Source organism: Panthera uncia (genome assembly GCF_023721935.1).
Source record: "Panthera uncia isolate 11264 chromosome A1 unlocalized genomic scaffold, Puncia_PCG_1.0 HiC_scaffold_17, whole genome shotgun sequence".
Taxonomy (NCBI): Eukaryota; Metazoa; Chordata; class Mammalia; order Carnivora; family Felidae; genus Panthera; species Panthera uncia.
In genome coordinates this window covers 54,295,556-54,315,039 of record NW_026057577.1, presented here as the reverse complement: position 1 = coordinate 54,315,039, position 19,484 = coordinate 54,295,556, and the positions used below count along the sequence as shown (strand labels likewise).

At 42.5% G+C, this 19,484-nt stretch overlaps 1 pseudogene; it reads right to left on the bottom strand.

The window, feature by feature from the left end:
- Positions 1 to 978: 978 nt before the first annotated feature.
- Positions 979 to 19,484, bottom strand: part of LOC125935228 (phosphatidylinositol N-acetylglucosaminyltransferase subunit P-like) — a 55,649-nt pseudogene continuing 37,143 nt past the window's right edge.

Genomic DNA, 19,484 nt, shown 5'->3' with positions numbered 1-19,484 from the left:
CAAACTTCTTTTTTTTTTTTTTTTTTTACCAGAATTAAAATATCTGAATAACTCGGGCTAGTCCCTTTATACCGCAGTGCATAAAACCAGATCGATTTAAATAGCAATAAACAGCCAGTTGTTATTTAACTTGATAATCATAATTCCAGATGGGAATAATTTTCCGGGGAATTTGAAGAAATATTTTTTGAGGTGAGGTTTGGGGCTTTATGTGGCACCTGTGATGGCAGAGTCCCCAGAAATGTGCCAAAGGCCCAAAGGAAAAGGTAGGTGCTTGTCAGAAGTAACCGCCCAGATTTTGGAAAGTAAGTGTCAAGATAGATTCTCAGTGAAGCCAATTATTATGTAACAAATTTTTGAAAGCCTGTAAGAATGACATATGTTTAAAAGCTGATGAGCAAGAATTGTTTAAATTTGAGACCCAGCTTTCCACGGAGAGGGTGTTAACCTGGATGGGTGCAGTTTTACGCTGGCCCCTAAAATGGGGTGGCCCAGATATAGTTGATCCCTAATACCACACGTGCCTGGTTTCTGATGAATCTGGCGTAGGGACAGAGCAGGCAGGAGCAATCATACTATCCTTATTAATCTGCAACTTGTATTTTTTCTCTTCGTATACCATTCAGTTTTTCCTATGCAAATATTCTCCGAATCTTGTTCTCTTTTCCTCTGGAAGGGGGTTGGATATCTGGACATTAGGAATAAGTAGGCCCTCTGGCCTACCCTGTCTTACTCGCTCCGCAGACGTATCCAACCGGAAACAGTCTTCGTTTTTTCCTATTTCACATTCCATTGGCCTCCTCAATCCAAGCTGCCCAGTAAACACTTGTACTTGACTTCTAACTGCCTTTTTTGGGTCCTTTGCCAGTTTGGATCTGAGTTCCAAACATATTTGAATGGATGCAATCAGCAAACATATTCTCAGTGGCTTGGCTATGGATAGAACTTCCTAACGCTAACTGTCATAAAGTTTATTTTTCAGAAGCGCAGTCTGTTGGCAAAGTGCTCAGACCTCCAAACCGCTTTAGTTGATGCCTTTGCGATGCATGTGATACCGCCGTTGTGGTTGGTGGCCTTGGCGCTGTTCAGCCTCTCACAGTGATGTGCCGGGACCTCTGTCCATCGCCGCTGCCACGGCTGTAAGATGTTCAGTCAAGAACTGATGCGTTGAGCAGCGGAGCAGGTGCACAGCAGAACAGTATGGCGATGATACGTGGGAGAGAAGAAAATGGACGTGCAAAGCATTTGCCCAGGTTAACCGGTAGACCTTACCTATCTTCCTGCCTTTAACAGCAACATGAATTTTTTTTATTAAAAACAGTGACGTGATGAACACACAGAGGTGCCATTGATTTTTTAACTCTATTTTTAGCTTTGAATTAAGTGACTGCAATAAAAATGTACACCTTTGTTTACTGAGGAAATGGAAGTTGAATGAATAAAAACCTTTCTTTCTTGGGGCGCCTGGGTGGCTCAGTCGGTTAAGCGTCTGACCTCAGCTCAGGTCATGATCTTGTGGCTTGTGGGTTCGAGCCCTGCATCGGGCTCTGGGCTGACAGCTCAGAGTCTGGAGCCTGCTTCAAATTCTGTGTCTTCTTCTCTCTCTGCCCCTCCCCGCTCATGTGCCGTCTCTTTCTTTCTCAAAACAAAAACAAAAACAAAAACAAAAACAAAACCCCTTTCTTTCTTAAACTGATGTCTTCTTTCTTGGGGACTAGAGCTTTTTGTTTTGTTTTGTTTTGTTTTTAAATTTTAATTGCAGTAGGGCGTCCCTAAATCATGGGAGTAGGAAAAGTATCATGGATGCCATAGCAGGGACACCTGACTTAATCTTATTTTCCTAGCTTGCAATGACACCAACCCATGTCACTAGCTGCAGAATGTGTTCAATTATGTGGTGTCTTTAATCTGGAATGTCTCCATGCTTGGAAAACATCATTGCTTTAATTATCACCACACCCCTAGGAGGAACCATAGGTGGAAACTCTGACCAGCATCCCGGTATTACAGGTGAAGGAGTGAAGGAAGGGCTGCTGAATGGCTAGACAGACAGCCTTGAAGGCCTGGGGGCGGCAAGCATACCGGCACCGAGGCACTGAGTTCAAACTCACAGGTCATTACGCTGGTCTGTAATGACCAGTGTCCATTGACTGAGATAGGTGATGACCCTGAGGCACGCTGAAGTGGTATATCAGCAATGGATTTGAATGGAGTCAAGAACTAGGTAGCTAATCCTCATGCTGGCTTTACTGAGTGTAAAAAAACACCACTTTCCAGGCATATGGGAGGACTAAGTACCTTCAGAGGATTTTGAATCACTAGTTCGGGGCAGCCTGGCCAGACAGTTAGATCTGAGGGACAAAGTAATGCTCACTGGTCTTGCCTTCGGATTGTCCTCTTCTGTAGTCCTTCAGGCCAACAAAAGCGCGTGCGCGCGCTCTCTCTCTCTCTCTCCCTATGTCTCTCTCACTCTCTCTCACCACCACCACCCCCACCCACCCCCTGCACCCTCCAGCTCTACTCGGGCTGTGTGAATCTTTTTTAGTTGACAGTTAAGGAGAACTACGATATCATGATATTAAGAATTAAAACCATATTTCCTCTAAAAAAAAAAATCTCAAAGGAGAAAATGCCCGGGGCTATGGACCCAGATTGTTGTCTTTCTGGGCAGCTGGTGCATCTCAGAGCTAAAGATGCACATAGCCATTTGGAGGTGAGGCATCAGGACAGCGGGGTTCTGTCTGTGTCTCACATTTCGCGAGTATTTACCGAGGGACACCTGGTATGGCATGGTGTGGCAGGAGGACAATGTGGCAGAAAGGACTGATGAGCAGGGATGCTGTATACAGGACCAGTATTTTATTCACACGTGTGAGAAACAGTCACACGAGGTGTCATTCTGAGTCTTCGGTACTGGGAGCCCTCGAGCAAGCAGTGTCTCTGCCCTCCAGGGGAGAGTCCAACCACAGGCAGTGCCCCCCACCCTTTTTAAAAAAATTATAAATATTGTATCATTTTCCTCTTTACTCTCCTAAATTTAAATTGCCAGATGACCTACCGCCCAGGGGCCAATAACCGTTACAGTGTTCTGTGTCAGGTTCCCCCGGGGGAAACAGAAACTGAGACGGCATTAGGAGGCAAGAAGTATATCAGACGTACTCTCAGGACCAATGCGAGAAGGAGAGGGAGGGAAGCAGGACCGGGCTGAGGCAGAGGTTGGGCTGTGCTTTGAGGCAGTCTCCCAAGTGACTCAGCAGATCTCACAGGGAGCTCTGGAGCTGGGGTGATCCTGAAGAATTGTGCCCAGCCAGTGCCTTCCCACCACCCACCTCCCTTCAGTGACAGTCAATGGGTGCGGGCGGCTCCCAGAGAGCAGTCAGCAAACCGGAGACCAGAGTGGTGGCTGGGAAGGGCGGTGGCACTCAGCTATGGGCTGCCAGAAGTCACAGCTGGAGCAGCTGTGGGAGCCCTGATGCGGGGACCTAGGAAGGGGCCCCAGGGCCCAGCACAAACTGTAATAGAAAGGGGGGCACCTGGGTGGCTCAGTCGGTTGAGCGTCCGACTTTGGCCCAGGTCATGATCTCGCGGTCCGTGGGTTCAAGCCCCGCATCAGGCTCTGTGCTGACAGCTCGGAGCCCGGAGCCTGTTTCGGATTCTGTGTCTCCCTCTGTCTCTGACCCTCCCCTGTTCATGCTCTGTCTCTCTCTGTCTCAAAAATAAATAAACATTAAAAAAAAAAAATTAAAAAAAAAAAAAAAGAAAGGAAATATAATAGGAAAGTAATTCATAATAAAAGCATGTGTATTTCCGGCAGGACAAAACTGAAAGATATTATGAAGTAGTTTGATACTTACAACTATTTGTAACCAAGTAGTCGGGGCTTAAGAGAAGGTAATAATACTCAACTGAATGTTGTCAACACTTTGTATTGCGCATTTTGAAATAAGGGCTAGGTAAGCGTATGTGTATCTATACTCGAATGTGACAGTTACATCTGCAAACTAATACATTGTCATTGGATGTAAATGTCAGACGTTTACTGAAAAGATGATCAGTTCTTGGTAAAATTCCACACAGAGCAAGTATCTGCACACAGAGGTTGCATTCTTGGAAAATTCAATGTATATTAAATCTGTGAAAAAATATTTTGTTATAGATGTTAAATGGAGTTAGATATGAGGCTCAGCTAATTTTATCACGTTTTCCACTTACATAAGCAGATATTATTTGAAGTTTGGGATGGATATGGGAAAATTCCTCGCCATGGGGACCAGATCCCACACTTGGTCGAGTGTTTACCACCTCTAGCCACACACACTAAATGCTAATGGTGCCTCCCAACTCATGTGACAATCAAAAATAGTCTCACAGGGGCACCTGGGTGGCTCAGTCGGTTAAGCAGCTGACTTTGGCTCAGGTCATGACCTCACTGTTTGTGAGTCAGAGCCCCATATCGGGCTCTGTGCTGACAGCTCAGAGCCTGGAGCCTGCTTCCGATTCTGTGTCTCCCTCTCTCTGACCCTCCCCTGTTCATGCTCTGTCTCTCCCTGTCTCAAAAATAAAATAAAATAAAATAAAAATAATCTCACAAATTTCCCTATTTCTCTAAGGAGTAATATCCCTTCCTCTGAGAACTCAGTTACTCCTCTGCTTCTAGCCTAAACAGAATGGTCTTCCCTTCTGTTTAGGTGTTTTAAAGATGTCTTAAAGCAAGAGATCTGGCAAGCTCTGTTAGGTCCCAATTTCAACAAAGCAGTCCAAATTAAAGAGACTGCACAGCTATGCGCACACATGGTCAAGAGCGAAGTCACACGTGGGATCCCACAGCCTTGAGTGCTGGTCCCCTGGCTCTCCCATAAATCCTGGGAGGTCACCCTCCAGTGTTTGATCGTCAAAGCCACAATCTAGTTTATCTAGAACTGACTGATCAGCATCCGGGAAGGGTTGTGGGCATCCTGGGTTTTCTTTACTTAGTCAGACTTTCACTGCCCACTGAGTTTCCTCAGTGGCTTCTTGCTTTGGCAAAGCTGAATTTTAGGAGAAGACCGCAGATTCATGGGCGGGGGGGGGGGGGGGGGGGGCGTGGGATGTAATCTATCATACCTGCTTACATACAAGCCAGGGAAATGGTTGTTTTCTCACAAGCTTGATTTCACCCTTAGTGGGGCAGACTCTGTGCTCCTTTCCTCCTACATCAAATAGTTGGCCCCAGCAAACACAACAAGAGTAGCCCGCCCAAGGGAAATTGAGAAGAATGGTAGGACGAGGACCAAGGAAATGGAATTTGAGATAAGGAGAAAGATTTCCCAGCTGATTTGAAATAGAAGAGGCAGCCACACCAACCGGGAAATCGAAAAGGAAAGTCTTGGATATGAATTATCTTGCAAGGGATGTTTTATGCTAATTCAGATGTTAGGATTTAATTGTAAAGCAGCAAAACTGCTGACGCTAGTGATGGTTCAGTCTGTATGAAGAATTACAAGAGTCTGGAAATGACTGCCCAAGACTTAGAGTAATTTGCATCCATAGGAGTCCATGCTAAGGAGATGGATGTGTTTTATCCGTGCACCTGAATAACATACAGACAACTGTTAGTCATTTGTTTATGAATATTTTCCATTACCACTCCTCTCTCAACATGTGGCAAACATTTATTATTTCCTTCTGTCCCCTCTTTGGTGGGCTGTTGGAAACAGCTGGCACATATCTTTTGATAATTTTGCTGATGACTTTTCTGATGCACTGGGTTTCTTCTCGTGAGAGAAGAAATTATTGATCTTCCCGAGACATTAGTTCATTGCTGCCGAGAGGTCCAGGAGTGTTTTTTAAATGAATAATCAATCATGCTGCTGATTCTACCTCAAAATGTGGGTATCTTAGGAATTTCTGAACAAATGCATATTGACATAAGTGCCGTTCTACACTCAAAGGACTACAGTGTGATAATTTCCTAAATCGTGGTATTACACCTTCGTGGACTTGAATAGTTCACATTTCATTAGAAAAAGTAGTGCTGAAAATTGTGTGCATGCAGTTAACTGTAGCAAATCCTTGTTAACTCTGATATGATGCAGACTAATTTCAGTTTTATTCTGGTTTTATGCAACTTATCTTAGTTTTTTTTTTTTTTAAAGTAATACAAGCAATTCTGAGTATTTGGATCTCAAGTTCTTAGATTTTTGGGAATATGGACTGAAACGGACAGATGCATCATGGCAATCCTGTAGTCCTTGAGATGAGTGAAACTTTACCATTGGAACCCTCTCAAAGTAGATTAAATCAAAATAGGTCAATAAGAGTTATAATCAACCGGGGTGATCTCATTGATGGTAAAATGAAGGAGACTCAGAAACTAATTCCAAAGGCAATTACAAGTGAAGATTTCTAAAAAGATATTCTCCGTGAAATCAATACACAACCTTCCAAATTGTTATTTTTTAAAAATTACATGCTTGCTTTTTTTTAAAAAATAAAAGTTTCTCATTACCTAGTATTTTTATTTGACATTCAATTCTCAATTTTCTCTGTTTCTAAGGATAAGGATATCATGCATAATTGGTACCTGTAACTTAAATATTTTACTGAACTGGTGACTAAAACAAAAGAGTGAATTAAATTTTATCCATTTTTCTGCCTGCACATTGTACATGAGTATAAAAATATATATATTCACTTATACACATACATGTATTTTTTAAAGGTGAGAAGGCAAGCTGTAAGAATATAAGAAAAGGCATAAGCCTAGTAAAATGTACATTGTATAGTCTGTCTCAGAGTAGTTGAGTTAATCTGAAATAAAAAGGAGCTGTGTTTAAATAGTGTCTCAAATGAAATCATATTATGTATTATGGTTCAGAATTAACAGCAAAAAAAAAAAAAAAGAAAAAATAGAAAAGATTATTATGCTTAAATTTTTAAGGCAAACACTGAGTGATTTTTTTCCTCAAAAGCATAAAACAGAGATAATTGAAAATGGACAAAGAACATGAATAGACAGTCTATCAAGGAGAAAATAAAACTAATAAAAAACATGGGAGGGCACCTGGGTGGCTCAGTCAGTTAAGCATCTGACTCTCAATTTCAGCTCAGGTCATGATCTCACAGTCTGGGTTCAAGCCCCATACGGGGCTCCGCGCTGACAGCACAGAGCCTGATTGGGATTCTCTCCCTCTCTCTCTGCCCCTCCCCTGCTTTCTCCTTCTCTCTCTCTCACAATCAAAATAAATAAATAAACCTAATTTTTTTTTTTTTGCCTAACAAATTAGTAAAAGTTAAGACAGAGAGAAAGAGAGAGAACTGACAAAACTATGATAGAACAAGTACTTTCATACATTGTCAATGGCAGCATAACTTGACACAATATTTCAAGACACAATCTAGACTATCTATTTCAGGATCCTTAAAAGGCTGACGCCTTTGGGGCGCTTGGGTGGCTGAGTCGGTTAAGGGTCCGACTCTGCACCCAGCTCACGTCTTGATCTCAGTGTTGTGACCTCAAGCGCTGTACTGGGCTCTGTACTGGGCGTGAAGCCTACTTTAAAAAACAAAGGGGGCGCCTGGGTGGCTCAGTCGGTTAAGCGGCCGACTTCAGCTCAGGTCATGATCTCGCGGTCCGTGAGTTCGAGCCCCGCGTCGGGCTCTGTGCTGACAGCTCAGAGCCTGGAGCCTGTTTCAGATTCTGTGTCTCCCTCTCTCTGACCCTCCCCTGTTCATGCTCTGTCTCTCCCTGTCTCAAAAATAAATAAACGTTAAAAAAAAAAAAAGAAAAAAAGGCTGATACCTTGGACCCAGTTATGCCACATCCAAGCGTCCTTACTGTGGAAGGACTTAGTGAGAAAGATTCAGGTTACAACGAACGCTCCCCAAGCCCCAATTGTCCAGTGACAGACTGGTGGACAGTGAACAAGGGCCTATCAACTTGATGGAATGCTGCAGAGCCATTAAATGGAATGTTTACAAAAGATACGTCATAAAGAAGAAGATGTTTATGGTAGGATGTTAAGTAAAAATAAAACAGCTCTCACGGGGATGAAGGGTATATCGTAGGGAATACAGTCAGCAGGACTGTGATCGTGGGTGATGACAGACAGTAGCTCTACTGGGGGAGAGCAGAGCACGATGTACAGAGACGTCGAATCACTGGGTTGTGCACCTGACAGTAATGTAACATTGTGTGTCAATAGTACTTCAATAAAGAAATAAAAAGAAAACAGTTCTCAGAGTCATACATGGAGTGTTAGTTACATTAAGAAGAAGAAGCGAAACTCAAAGATGACAGATAAGACAAATGGCTGAAAATAAATAAATCCAAATAGAAACTCTGGTTTTATTTGGATGATGATGTAGCCCATGTATCATGTGTTTCCTTTTTTCCTACTTTTCCAAGCGTCTTTTGAAAATAACAACAACAAGAACAAAACTGGGGCGTCTGGGTGACTCAGTTGGTTAAGCGTCTGACTTCCGCTCGGGTCATGATGTCGTGGTTCGTGAGTTCAGGCCCCATGTCAGGCTCTGTGCTGACAGCTCGGAGCCTGGAGCCTGCTTCGGATTCTGTGTCTCCCTCTGTCTCTGCCTCTCCCCTGCTCATGCTCATTCGGTCTGTCTCTGTCTCTGTCTCAAAAATAAACATTAAAAAAAACCCCTACTTCAAAAATCATAAATTTAAAAACTTAATAACGTGTTACAATTATACGCTAAGAGAAGTAGTTAGGGAGGCTCCTATCCTGGCGTCAGATGGCAAATCTTACCAGGTGAGTTTTCAAAAAATTCTGGATGGCGACATGGTTTAAGCTGTGTCATGACTCTAAAACGTGAGACATAAAAGTGCCAATTATCTAGCTATTATCTGCATACATGAACTTCCAAGGACGGGACTAGCTGAAACGGTTCTGGGAAACCACCATTCTATGAACCTGTGCTGTGTGAGCTCAGTCTGACTCTGTCCTGTCCGCACACCCCGCCCCCCTTCTCTGGCCTGTCCGCGCGTCCCCTTCTCTTTACTGGGGAAGCCAGACTCCTGGATACTTCCGCAGAATGAATGCTAGAACAAGCCACTCCTAAACCATTCTGCGTTTTAGTTTCTAGTGACTCACTATTGCCTGTCTACAGAAAGGCCCAGGGTCACCAGGTCTGATATTTCTTGTTCTTTTAGAATTATGCCTGCAGCCCCCAGTAACATCAGGAGTTATAACTAGAAAACTAAAAATGTCTTAGCTACAACAAGCAAACGGGGCTGGGGATCTTGATGGCTTGGAGGGAGAGGGGCGCTTCAAAGAAAGGCATTAATAGCTCTGGAAACTCCTTTTGCATTGTTTGCTGTAGAAAAGACTGGCTTTGCTCTTTCCCCCTTTTCTGAGCTGATCATACTCCTCGTCTTTAAGGTCTCAAATTTAGCATCGCTTCTTCATAGATGCCTTCCTTGGCGCCAAAACCTGGGAGAGACACTGTAGGCTTCATAGCGCACCACCCTCCCTTTCCTAGAACTTACAAGGAGTACTTGTAAGTATTAGTTAATCCTTCTTTCCTGCTGGACTCTGAGTCCATGAGAGCAGGAACCTTATCTATTCTGCTTATTGTCATGTCCCCAATGCCAAGAACAGGAGCCTGGTATACACTGGGTGCTGAATAAATATTAGTTTAATGAATGTATTTTCCGGTGTGGTCTACTAAGGTAGAGAAAGAATGGTTGGCACAGAACCAAACAGTGGTGGAGTTGGAGGCATAAATACTAAAAGCCTTACTATTTTTTTTAAACAAGTATAAACATATACATAAATAATATCCTATCATTGCTCTAGTATTGAATTCAAGAAGATTGGCCTTGGCTTTTGTCTCTGAAAGCGATGAACACAGTTTGTCTGGTTCCTCCACTGTGAGAGGAGCAGGCATTTGGTACTCCTCCAAAATTTAGGCTATCTACTCCTTAGATACCTTTACCCACTTGAGCACGACTTTAACGTAAATAAAGTTTAGCACAACTGGAGAAATGCAGTGTGGCAAGGCGAGTTGTGAATCCAGAGACCCCCTAAGTCCCTCTTTCCTGGAGTTCAAGATAAATCACTCCACTTAGCATATCTGTTGTTTGCAGCCTCTACTTCCTTGCCTTTTTGTAAAAGCAAAATTCTTGGAATTTATCTTACAAGCGCAAATCACCTGTAATTCTTTGCACTTAGTAGCTATTGAGCATGTAACTACAGAGCTTAACAATTACCATATACTGTAATCATGCAAAGATTTTAATCTTTCAAATTAGATCTCACCTCCACACTGGGAGAGGAAAGGAAATTTACAGGATCATTAGCTCATGGGCTAGTTGGCACCTCTAGCAATGTCAGGAAGTCATATGCATGAATGGTCTTAAGGTATTATTTATTTTTTATTAAGTGCCTTGCATTAAAACTGCCGTGCATGCTCTGTATTGAAGAAACTGGAGAAAAATCCTTTTTGCAAGGGAATGTAGCCCTTGCTTGATAACAAAACTTGAGCGGAGGATGGCATATTTTGTAGAGGCATATTCTGCTGCCCTTCAGGGTGAATACTTAGACGTTCGCGTGTAACAAGGGAACCGAGTCAGATGTTAGAACAGGAATGCCAAAAAAAAAAAAAAAAAAAAAAAGCTTGTGCTTAGTCTTTACGAGCTGGTTTCACACCAAATTTGGGAAAGAGAGTTTTGAGCTACAGAGTTACCTCTTCTTACCCCAAACCCCAAACCAGAGCCTGCTCCGTCCTGCTCTCTGGAGCAGATTGTGTACATGTGTTCCCACCTCCACATTCAGTGATGCCACATTCATAACTTGCAGTCAGCCATAGGGGTACTCATTACACCATGACAATTGCCAATGTGCAAACCAGGGCTCCGTCCACCAGACTGGCTGGTACACATTTACCAGTATATCGCTTTCCCAAGCCTACCTCTAGGAGAGAGGAGGGATGGGCAAGGAAGAGAGGGAGGGAGAAAGATTTGGGAAGAAAGACACACACACACACACACACACGCACACACACACACAGACATTGTAAGGCAACCAGTAGAAAAGTCCCTGACCTAGAGCAGGTGTCCAGTAAATTCAAATACCTCCCTCCCTTTAGCAACAGACAAGAGGAGTGAGACCACAGAGCCAGTATGGCAGCACATGGAGATGCGCGTGTGGAGGACATCATGCCAGTTGGGTCTACTGGCTGTGATACATGTGACATTTTTCAGAGGTTGATCTATGAGAGTGAGGAGGCTGGAGGGGAACATGGCCAGGAAAACGTGGGTGAGTTGAAAAGAGGCAGATTGCGCTCAGCATCAACCCCTGAGAGCAGGAGTGGGGAGCAGAGAGATCTTGGGGGAATTTATTAACTACACAGGGAGCGTTGGGACTGAATTCAGGGCTTTGGGAGGGTTTGGAGCAGTTTCTTTTCCAGAGACATAAAAATGAAAGGCATTGAACTTGGTATTTTTTCAACTTTTCAATCTCTTGAAGTCAGAAGCCATCTTTATGCATGTATTCACTTATATGATAAAGGGAATCATTTTTGCTATTCAAAAAGTGCTAATGAGAACTTACATGACCTGTCCTAGAGCTCATACTGCAGAGTTTCAGGACAAGGATCAAACATAAGCCTCATTTCCAAAGGTTTTATAATCTCTTTAGGACAAAGCTAACCCACAGAATACGGTAAGATAAAAATTAACTGCTGGGCAGTTTTATGCTTGTTAAAAAGATTCCAGTAGGGTTGAGAGAAGGCAGGGTGCGCCGTGGGTAGATAATTCTTCGAGACAATGATAACAGAGCTTTTCTGAGCTTCTGTGCCTGCTGATATATTTCTCTATATCATTATGAGCTCCATTACAATCAGCAGTCAAATTATAGTACCGCTAATAGAGATCCATAATAATAAATTCTTTACGATGGTTATAGACTCACTCAGCCTTAGAGCTACACTCCAAAGTAGGATGATTGCCAAGTGTTTTTAGATCCCTGCTTTATACTCACTGAGAGAGTCAAATTCAATACCTCGTCTCCAGCTTTTTATCATGTCAGTAGCAGAACCGGGGAAAAACAAAACAAAACAAAACACATGTCCCCACCTCTGATCACTGGCTCTAACGAACCAGCATGAAGAGTGGTATCAGGTCTGAATATGGAAACCAGCCTAGAAAAGTCCCAAGATATCAGAGACGACAAGAACAACCAAGGAAGTGATATATGCACCTCTTGGATGGAGAACAGACACAGGATTTTCATCTGTAGACCTTCAGACAATAGGGAGGTATGTGGACCATAAAAGGAAAAATTGGAACTGTCTAGAGAAATTGAGATTAAGGTGTGCACATGGGCTTCGATCTCAGCAAGGAGCAATTCTAGGAATGTTTTAGAGATAGCACTAGGCAGACCAGTTGAGGAAGTGGTGTGGGAATTCAGTAAAAATTGAGGGCTCAGCTTTTAGACCCGATGACCTGGGAACAGATTACAGAAAAGACAAAAAAAAAAAAAAAAAAAAAAAAAAAATGAAAAAAAAAAAACATATTTTGTTCTAAAATAGAACGTATAGCATATACAGGCAGTAAAGACAGAAAACATCGGTGTGTGTTAAAAGTGACCGAGAAGATGAGTTGGGGAGAAATGCAGATTTAAGGAAGGATCATCATCATCAGAGATACAATAGTGTTTGGGGAAAACATGAGGTTAAATATCAAAGTACAAAAAGTTCAGCTAAGCTTAGGAGAGCTTGGTATTGAATGGGCTACAAATTTTAGTCCGACTGCTCAGAGAATATGGGGCAGAACAAATTTCTAAGACCCAGAAATGTCAGTTGTTGCCTGTCACACTGTGGTGCGGACAGGTCACGATAATACATGGTTCTTAGATTTATCAGACTGCTTCATCCAGAAGAAGAAAGAGACTCAGAGGCGCCTGTGTGGCTCAGTCAGTTAAGGAGCCGAATCTTGATTTTGGCTCAGGTCATGATCTCACCGTTTGTGAGTTTGAGCCTTGTGTTGGGCTTCATGCTGGCCGTGTGGAACCTGCTTGGGATTCTGTTTCTCTCCCTTGCTCTCTCTCTCTCTCTCTCTCTCTCTGCCCCTCCCTTGCTCTCCCTCTGTCTCAAAATAAATAAATAAACTTAAAATAAAAAGATAGACCCTCAAATCTTGAGTTCCTTCCTCCCTTCATAATTCCTTCCTTCCCTTTTCCATTCATTCATTTAACAAATATTTATGGAGCGTCCACTTTGGGTCATTCTCTGTGTTGGCTGTTCAGGGTATGAAGCTAAATAAGGCCCACACAGCCCTTGTCCTTGAGCAGCTCGCGGTGAAGCAGACAAAACAGATGGCTTGGAAAATATGTATTTACAAAATAACGTAATGATGTGTTATAAGAAAAGAAAGTTCATAGGCAATCACACTGTCTTTTGAAAAGGAGCTTCCATTTCATTTTGGAAATTATATGTTGCTTACTCTGCATCAGAGAATTATCCAAATCCTTTACGGTGCTCTTTGGGACTCTGAGGCAAGGGAAGGCTATGTCAGAATCACTCGTCATCGTGCAGAGACAGCACAGATGTGCAAAGGGAGATATGAAGCTCGCATCTGAAGGAGAGTTTTCGTTGGGGGAACCATTCATTTTTACAGCATTCATCATAGTTCAGTATTGAGCATCACTGCTGTAGGAATACTGATATTCTTCCTTATCTAGCAGAGCAGCTCCTGCCAGATGGCTTTTCTGTTTTGCACAATGACATATATCATTATCAGACACAAAGGTGAATACTCAGTTGAAAAGGCAGAGATTCGTTTGGTCAATCAATAGGTTATCTTGTTAAATTGATATCAAACAAGAAATTTTATAAATTTAGGAATTGGAAAGACATCTTTATATTCAGAGCATTAAATTAAGTTGGAGGTGTTAGGGGGCATTGAGCGGACAACAAAGTACACTTTTAGAATATTGTTCAAGAGGGGCAAAGACAGGACTTGCAAGAATTCTGGATTATGTTGGAAATCCATACCACGTGAAATAGATGTAAGTGATAGGATCTGATCTATAGTATAAACTGACGATACATGAAGGAATGTGTTATCATGGGGTTTGTCTCTTCTGGTCCATGCCTCTAGCTAACTGGCTTTTATCTACACACTTTGTGGTATGAAGAATATGTCACCCATAAGGCCCAAACCAAAAATGATCTAAATATTCTATGAACAGAGGTTGCAGGAATGCTTACAAAAGGATGTTAAGAACTGAAGCAAACTTCCGGATAATTCAATAGGAAAAATATCCAATTGGCACATCTGGGTATTATAAGGGAGATACAGAGTGGGGGGAGGGTGCCTGGGTGGCTCAGTTGGTTGAGCGTCCGACTCTTGATTTCGGCTCATGGTTCATGGGATCGAACCCCGCGTCACAGAGCCTGCTTGGGGTTTGTCATTTTCTTCACATGTGCTTCACATTTGCTTATTCTCAGAGAACATTTTGTTTGCCACTTATGCCCAAATCGCTAGCGGGGGCGCATCTGGACAGGCTCCAGAACATTACCCGAAGCTCATGTTTATAGCACTGATACTGTTTTTACTCAGTTTACATTTTTAGGGGTGGTGGCTAAGGGAGGTTGTAGTGATGGAGATTATTGAGGGGGAGGTTTGAAGTGCTCTCAGGTTACCCCATGGCACTGCACCTCTCCTCTGGCCAACACTTGGGAGAAACTGAGTGCTACAGCTCGCAGAGAATCTTAACACCATTTGCATAATAAAAGTAGCTGAGGCCTGCTCCATCTCAACTCAGCATTTCTGAAACTTAACTTGACCACAGAAACCAACCTTCCCTCGACTTTGTCTGCCTTCCCAACTCAGGACGACATCCCAAAGAAACGGGGTTTCTAAAAACTCATTTGTTTGCTTGGGCACTCCCAAATGATTTTTCAAAAACTACGTACTCTCTGGTAGAGTTAACATCTAAAATTTTCATCCTGGATTTACAGAAGTACATTCTTGGGGCAGCCTGGATGGCTCAGTTGGTTAAGCATCCAACTCTTGGTTTTGGTTCATGTTGGGATCTCATGGTTTGTGGGATCCAGCTGGTTTTTGGAATCAAGCCTCGTGTCAGGCTCTATGCTGACATTGCAGAGCCTGCTTGGGATTCTCTCTCCCTCTCTGCCCCTCCCCCGATTTCTCTCTCACTCTCAAAATAAATAAATAAACTTAAAAAAAAAAGTAAAGGGGCGCCTGGGTGGCTCAGTCGGTTAAGCGGCCGACTTCAGCTCAGGTCATGATCTCGCGGTCCATGAGTTCGAGCCCTGCGTCGGGCTCTGTGCTGACAGCTCAGAGCCTGGAGCCTGTTTCGGATTCTGTGTCTCCCTCTCTCTGACCCTCCCCTGTTCATGCTCTGTCTCTCCTTGTCTCAAAAAAATAAATAAAAAAAGTTAAAAAAAAAGTAAAAAAAAAAAAAAAAAGAAGTACATTCTTTGTAACCAGGAGGTAGAAAACATTAAATATGTTATGATTTGAAATAAGATGAGAACTGACTGTAATTAAAAGGAATATTTTATGACTGGTTTGAGAAAATAGATTTTAGGGGACTTCCTGAAATGCTGCTTGAATCAGAAAGAATTTGAAAAGAATCCCTGCTTGTGGGTTTCATCTTTAAAAAGTTGATAATTCTAGGAAACATTCCAAGAACATTTGAGTGATCAATGTCATTAATCTATACTGCATTGATTATTCTGAAGTCAGAACCTCCCACACAGGTCAAATTTCATTCTATTTTTTTTAATTTTATTTTTTATTTTTTAAAATTTACATCCAAATTAGTTAGCATATAGTGCAACAATGATTTCAGGAGTAGATTCCTTAATGCCCCTTACCCATTTAGCCCATCTCCCCTCCCACAACCCCTCCAGTAACCCTCAGTTTGTTCTCCATATTTATGAGTCTCTTCTGCTTTGTCCCCCTCCCTGTTTTTACATTATTTTTCCCTTCCCTTATGTTCATCTGTTTTGCCTCTTAAAGTCCTCATATGAGTGAAGTCATATGATTTTTGTCTCTGACTAATTTCACTTAGCATCATACCCTCCAGTTCCATCCATGTAGTTGCAAATGGCAAGATTTCCTTCTTTTTGATTGCCGAGTAATACTCCATTGTATATACATACCACATCTTCTTTATCCATTCATCCATCGATAGACATTTGGGCTCTTTCCATACTTTGGCTATTGTGGGTAGTGATGCTATAAACATGGGGGTGCATGTGTCCCTTGAAAACAGCACACCTGTATCCCTTGGATAAATGCCTAGTAGTGCAATTGCTGGGTCGTAGGGTAGTTCTATTTTTAGTTTCTTGAGGAACCTCCATACTGTTTTCCGGAGTGGCTGCACCAGCTTGCATTCCCACACATTTCATTCTTGACAGAAGGAACTGAGATGACAAGACAAGAAGCCCCTATGTTTAAGGTGACTTGAATGATTAGCTCACCATAAAAGATCTGGCTTAAGAGAAGGGTATATCTTTCTTTTTCAAGTGTGATTTGGGCTATCAGGCAGTTTCAGAAAAGGACGTATAGAACATATAGGACACCGAAAAAAAAAAAAAGCATAGAGGACATAGAGGAGATGAAGATCTAGAAACTGATTCCCTTCAGATGGTTTATTTAGCATCTATACCCCCTGGAAAGTCTGTGGGTCCCTAGGGGTGTAAGTGTTGCTTTGTAGTTCTCTTGCCTTAGAGCACAATTTTGGGTGCTGTTACCACAGCGTTTGGCAGTAACACCTGAACTGGTCTCTTACAAGTCTCTTTTTGTCCCCTAACCAGTTACTTCCATCCCCACAAAACCTTTTTCTCCATGGAATGGAACAAATATCTTGACCAGGCAGGAAGCTTCTCCACAATATGGTCTTTGCTGACCTCACACTTTCTTTTCCTGCTCCCAGCCCCAGGCCCTAAGAACCCTGAACTCCAGCCTAAGGGATCTCCAGGCTCTTTCTGGAATGTGCATTGCCCTTTCCTGCCTCCGTGTCCTTGTTCTCTTTGTTAGGCACTGTTATTTTCCAGACATCTGCTTCTCCCTACCTATTAAGAAAGAGCTTGACTCCCACCTTCAGAAGGGCTGCTCATTCAGTCTCTCTCCCTTCTCCCATTCTCATGTTGTCCTTTGTACCTCCCACATATCTTCTGTGTCTCCCATTAGCAATATCTGGACAAGTGTTTGTCTTCTGAATTACAGTCAAGTCCCTGAGCAGCCATGACTGCATTCAACTGTATTCAACTGTATTCCTCCTAGCACCTAGCACAAGGCTGGTTAAATGTTGGTCAATTTGTCAATTTAAATGGTTTAACCCCATTTCGAATATGAGAAGGGCGTGGAATCTCCAAGAAGGAATGTTGCTCTTCCTTGTACCTGGGGAGCCCCCTGGCCTCAGGAGTTGGATATTTTGACATACCAGCTGTAGCCTGAGAGACCAGAGGAACAAGATGGCCGTGCCCCCAATCCACCTTAACTGTAATGGCGGCGGTATGCTGGTGATTGCAAGCTGGCTTAGATTTGTGGAACAGCTGTAAAATTTGCAAGGCTACCCACAAATTATACTTATTTGCAAAGGCAAATAAGTATCTCCTTTTCTTAAAAGAAAAAAAAAAAAAGTTTGCATACCCAAAGTGTTTTAGGTAAATGAAGACCTTAGTTTTCCCTAAAGGGCCTAACAAAGAATTTCAGTCCCTATTGTCAGAAATGTCTTTGTGGCAGGTCCCTAATCTTTCTTTTTCAAATTTCCTTCAAAGGATGGTTAAGGAGTCTTTAATTAACTATTAAAACGGGTGTTCTAACACGGAGGACAAGATTTAGAAAATCCCTTTAATTACTGGAACCAGATTTTCTCCTGATTTGTAAATACCAGTTTACTCCTCAACCAAATTAGGCTTTAATTAAACTGGGGGTAGGGGCTTGGGGGCCTGAGTACTGGGAAGTGCCTTAATTTGCATCAGCCCTAGTTTCAATGAAGTTGGTTTAAGGGTGGGGATGAGAGATTCTTACTGTTTATTGTTTAAACTGGAAAATCAGGCAAAATGGGATTTGCTTTCCATACAGGAACTCATGGAAATTAGACACACCCTTGCCACCTCCAATTTATTCAAATGCCATTGCTAGAGGATTACCATGGGGTCCCTCAGTGGTATGAGTTTATGAAGTAGCCCCGTGTTTCTTGCTTGCTTGCTTTTTTCCTCTGTATACATTAATTAGGCAAAACGAGGCTTATGGTTCTAGTGACAAGGAAAGAAAAACCAGAGCTTGCTCGACACCTCCCTCAATATAATGTTTAACATTCAATATGGTGCACAGTTTGTTGAGAAAATAAGGTACATGTTTTGTCATTCCCCTTATGGATTTCAGTCAACACATGGAGGTGTTTGAAATGATCTGCTAATCCAGTTTCCTTTCCTTGAACCATCTGGTTCAAATTCTGTCTACCTGCTTGGAGTGCACCAGTCTCGTCTGCATGTACATATAAGGAAGTCACAACTCATTAACAGTTTAGGGAAAATCCCTGTGGAAATATACAACTTTACTATTGTGGTAGGTTTCCTCTTGGGAGAAAATTAGATAGGACTTTGATGTAAACCAAAGACACTTGAGGGTTTTGGGAAGACATGAGTGGTCCTGAAAAAAATTAAACCACTTTAAAAGCTTTTATTTTAAATGGGAATAAAGTTATTAGCTCACTCATACCACAGCTCAACTACCAGTGGTCATGTGAAGTGATGTGCCGAATGTGGTCTTACTAGTTTCATGATGAGCCCCTTGATCGAATTTTTGAAGGAACATCCAGCAATAATAAAATTAATGGATAATTGGCTAAGTTAATAGACCTACTCAGTCTTCTTGTGGCCCATTTTGGAGGTTGGGAAATCTTAACACCCTCTTTTCCAGCGCCCTTGAAGCTAGGAATGTCTATGTCACATGGATTTGGCCAATGAATTATAAGTCAAAACTTGTTGGGGGCTTCTGGGAAATATTGCTTTCCTGGTAAAAGGGAAAGATAGATCAGACCTACCGCCTCCTCTTTCTTAGACCCAAAAAGAAAGACTGAATGCAGACGCGATGTCTACAGTGGAGGCGATCATTTTACGACCATAAGAGGAAGTCTATAAACATTGCAGACATCAAACAGATTTTGTCAAGACACAAAACCAAAACCAGCAGCCGCTTCCCTCTAGATTTCTTTGCATTTAATCCACCTTGTTGATGACTTGAAGCTGAGTGCCATCAATATAAATCCTACATACTTGCATGTGCCTTGAGAAAGGTCTTCCTAAGCTGAGTGACTCCGCCAACCTTCCCTCCTCCACTGGGGCCTCCAATGGCTTGGGATGTCTAGGTGAGCCTGGAAGGTAGCATCCGGGCCTGAGCACAGAGCCAATGATATAGTGTGGGTTGAAGGAAGAAGTCAAAGACCCAAGAAGAAAGACGAGAGATGATTCCCCAGTCTCCACTTTGCACATGAGGAAAT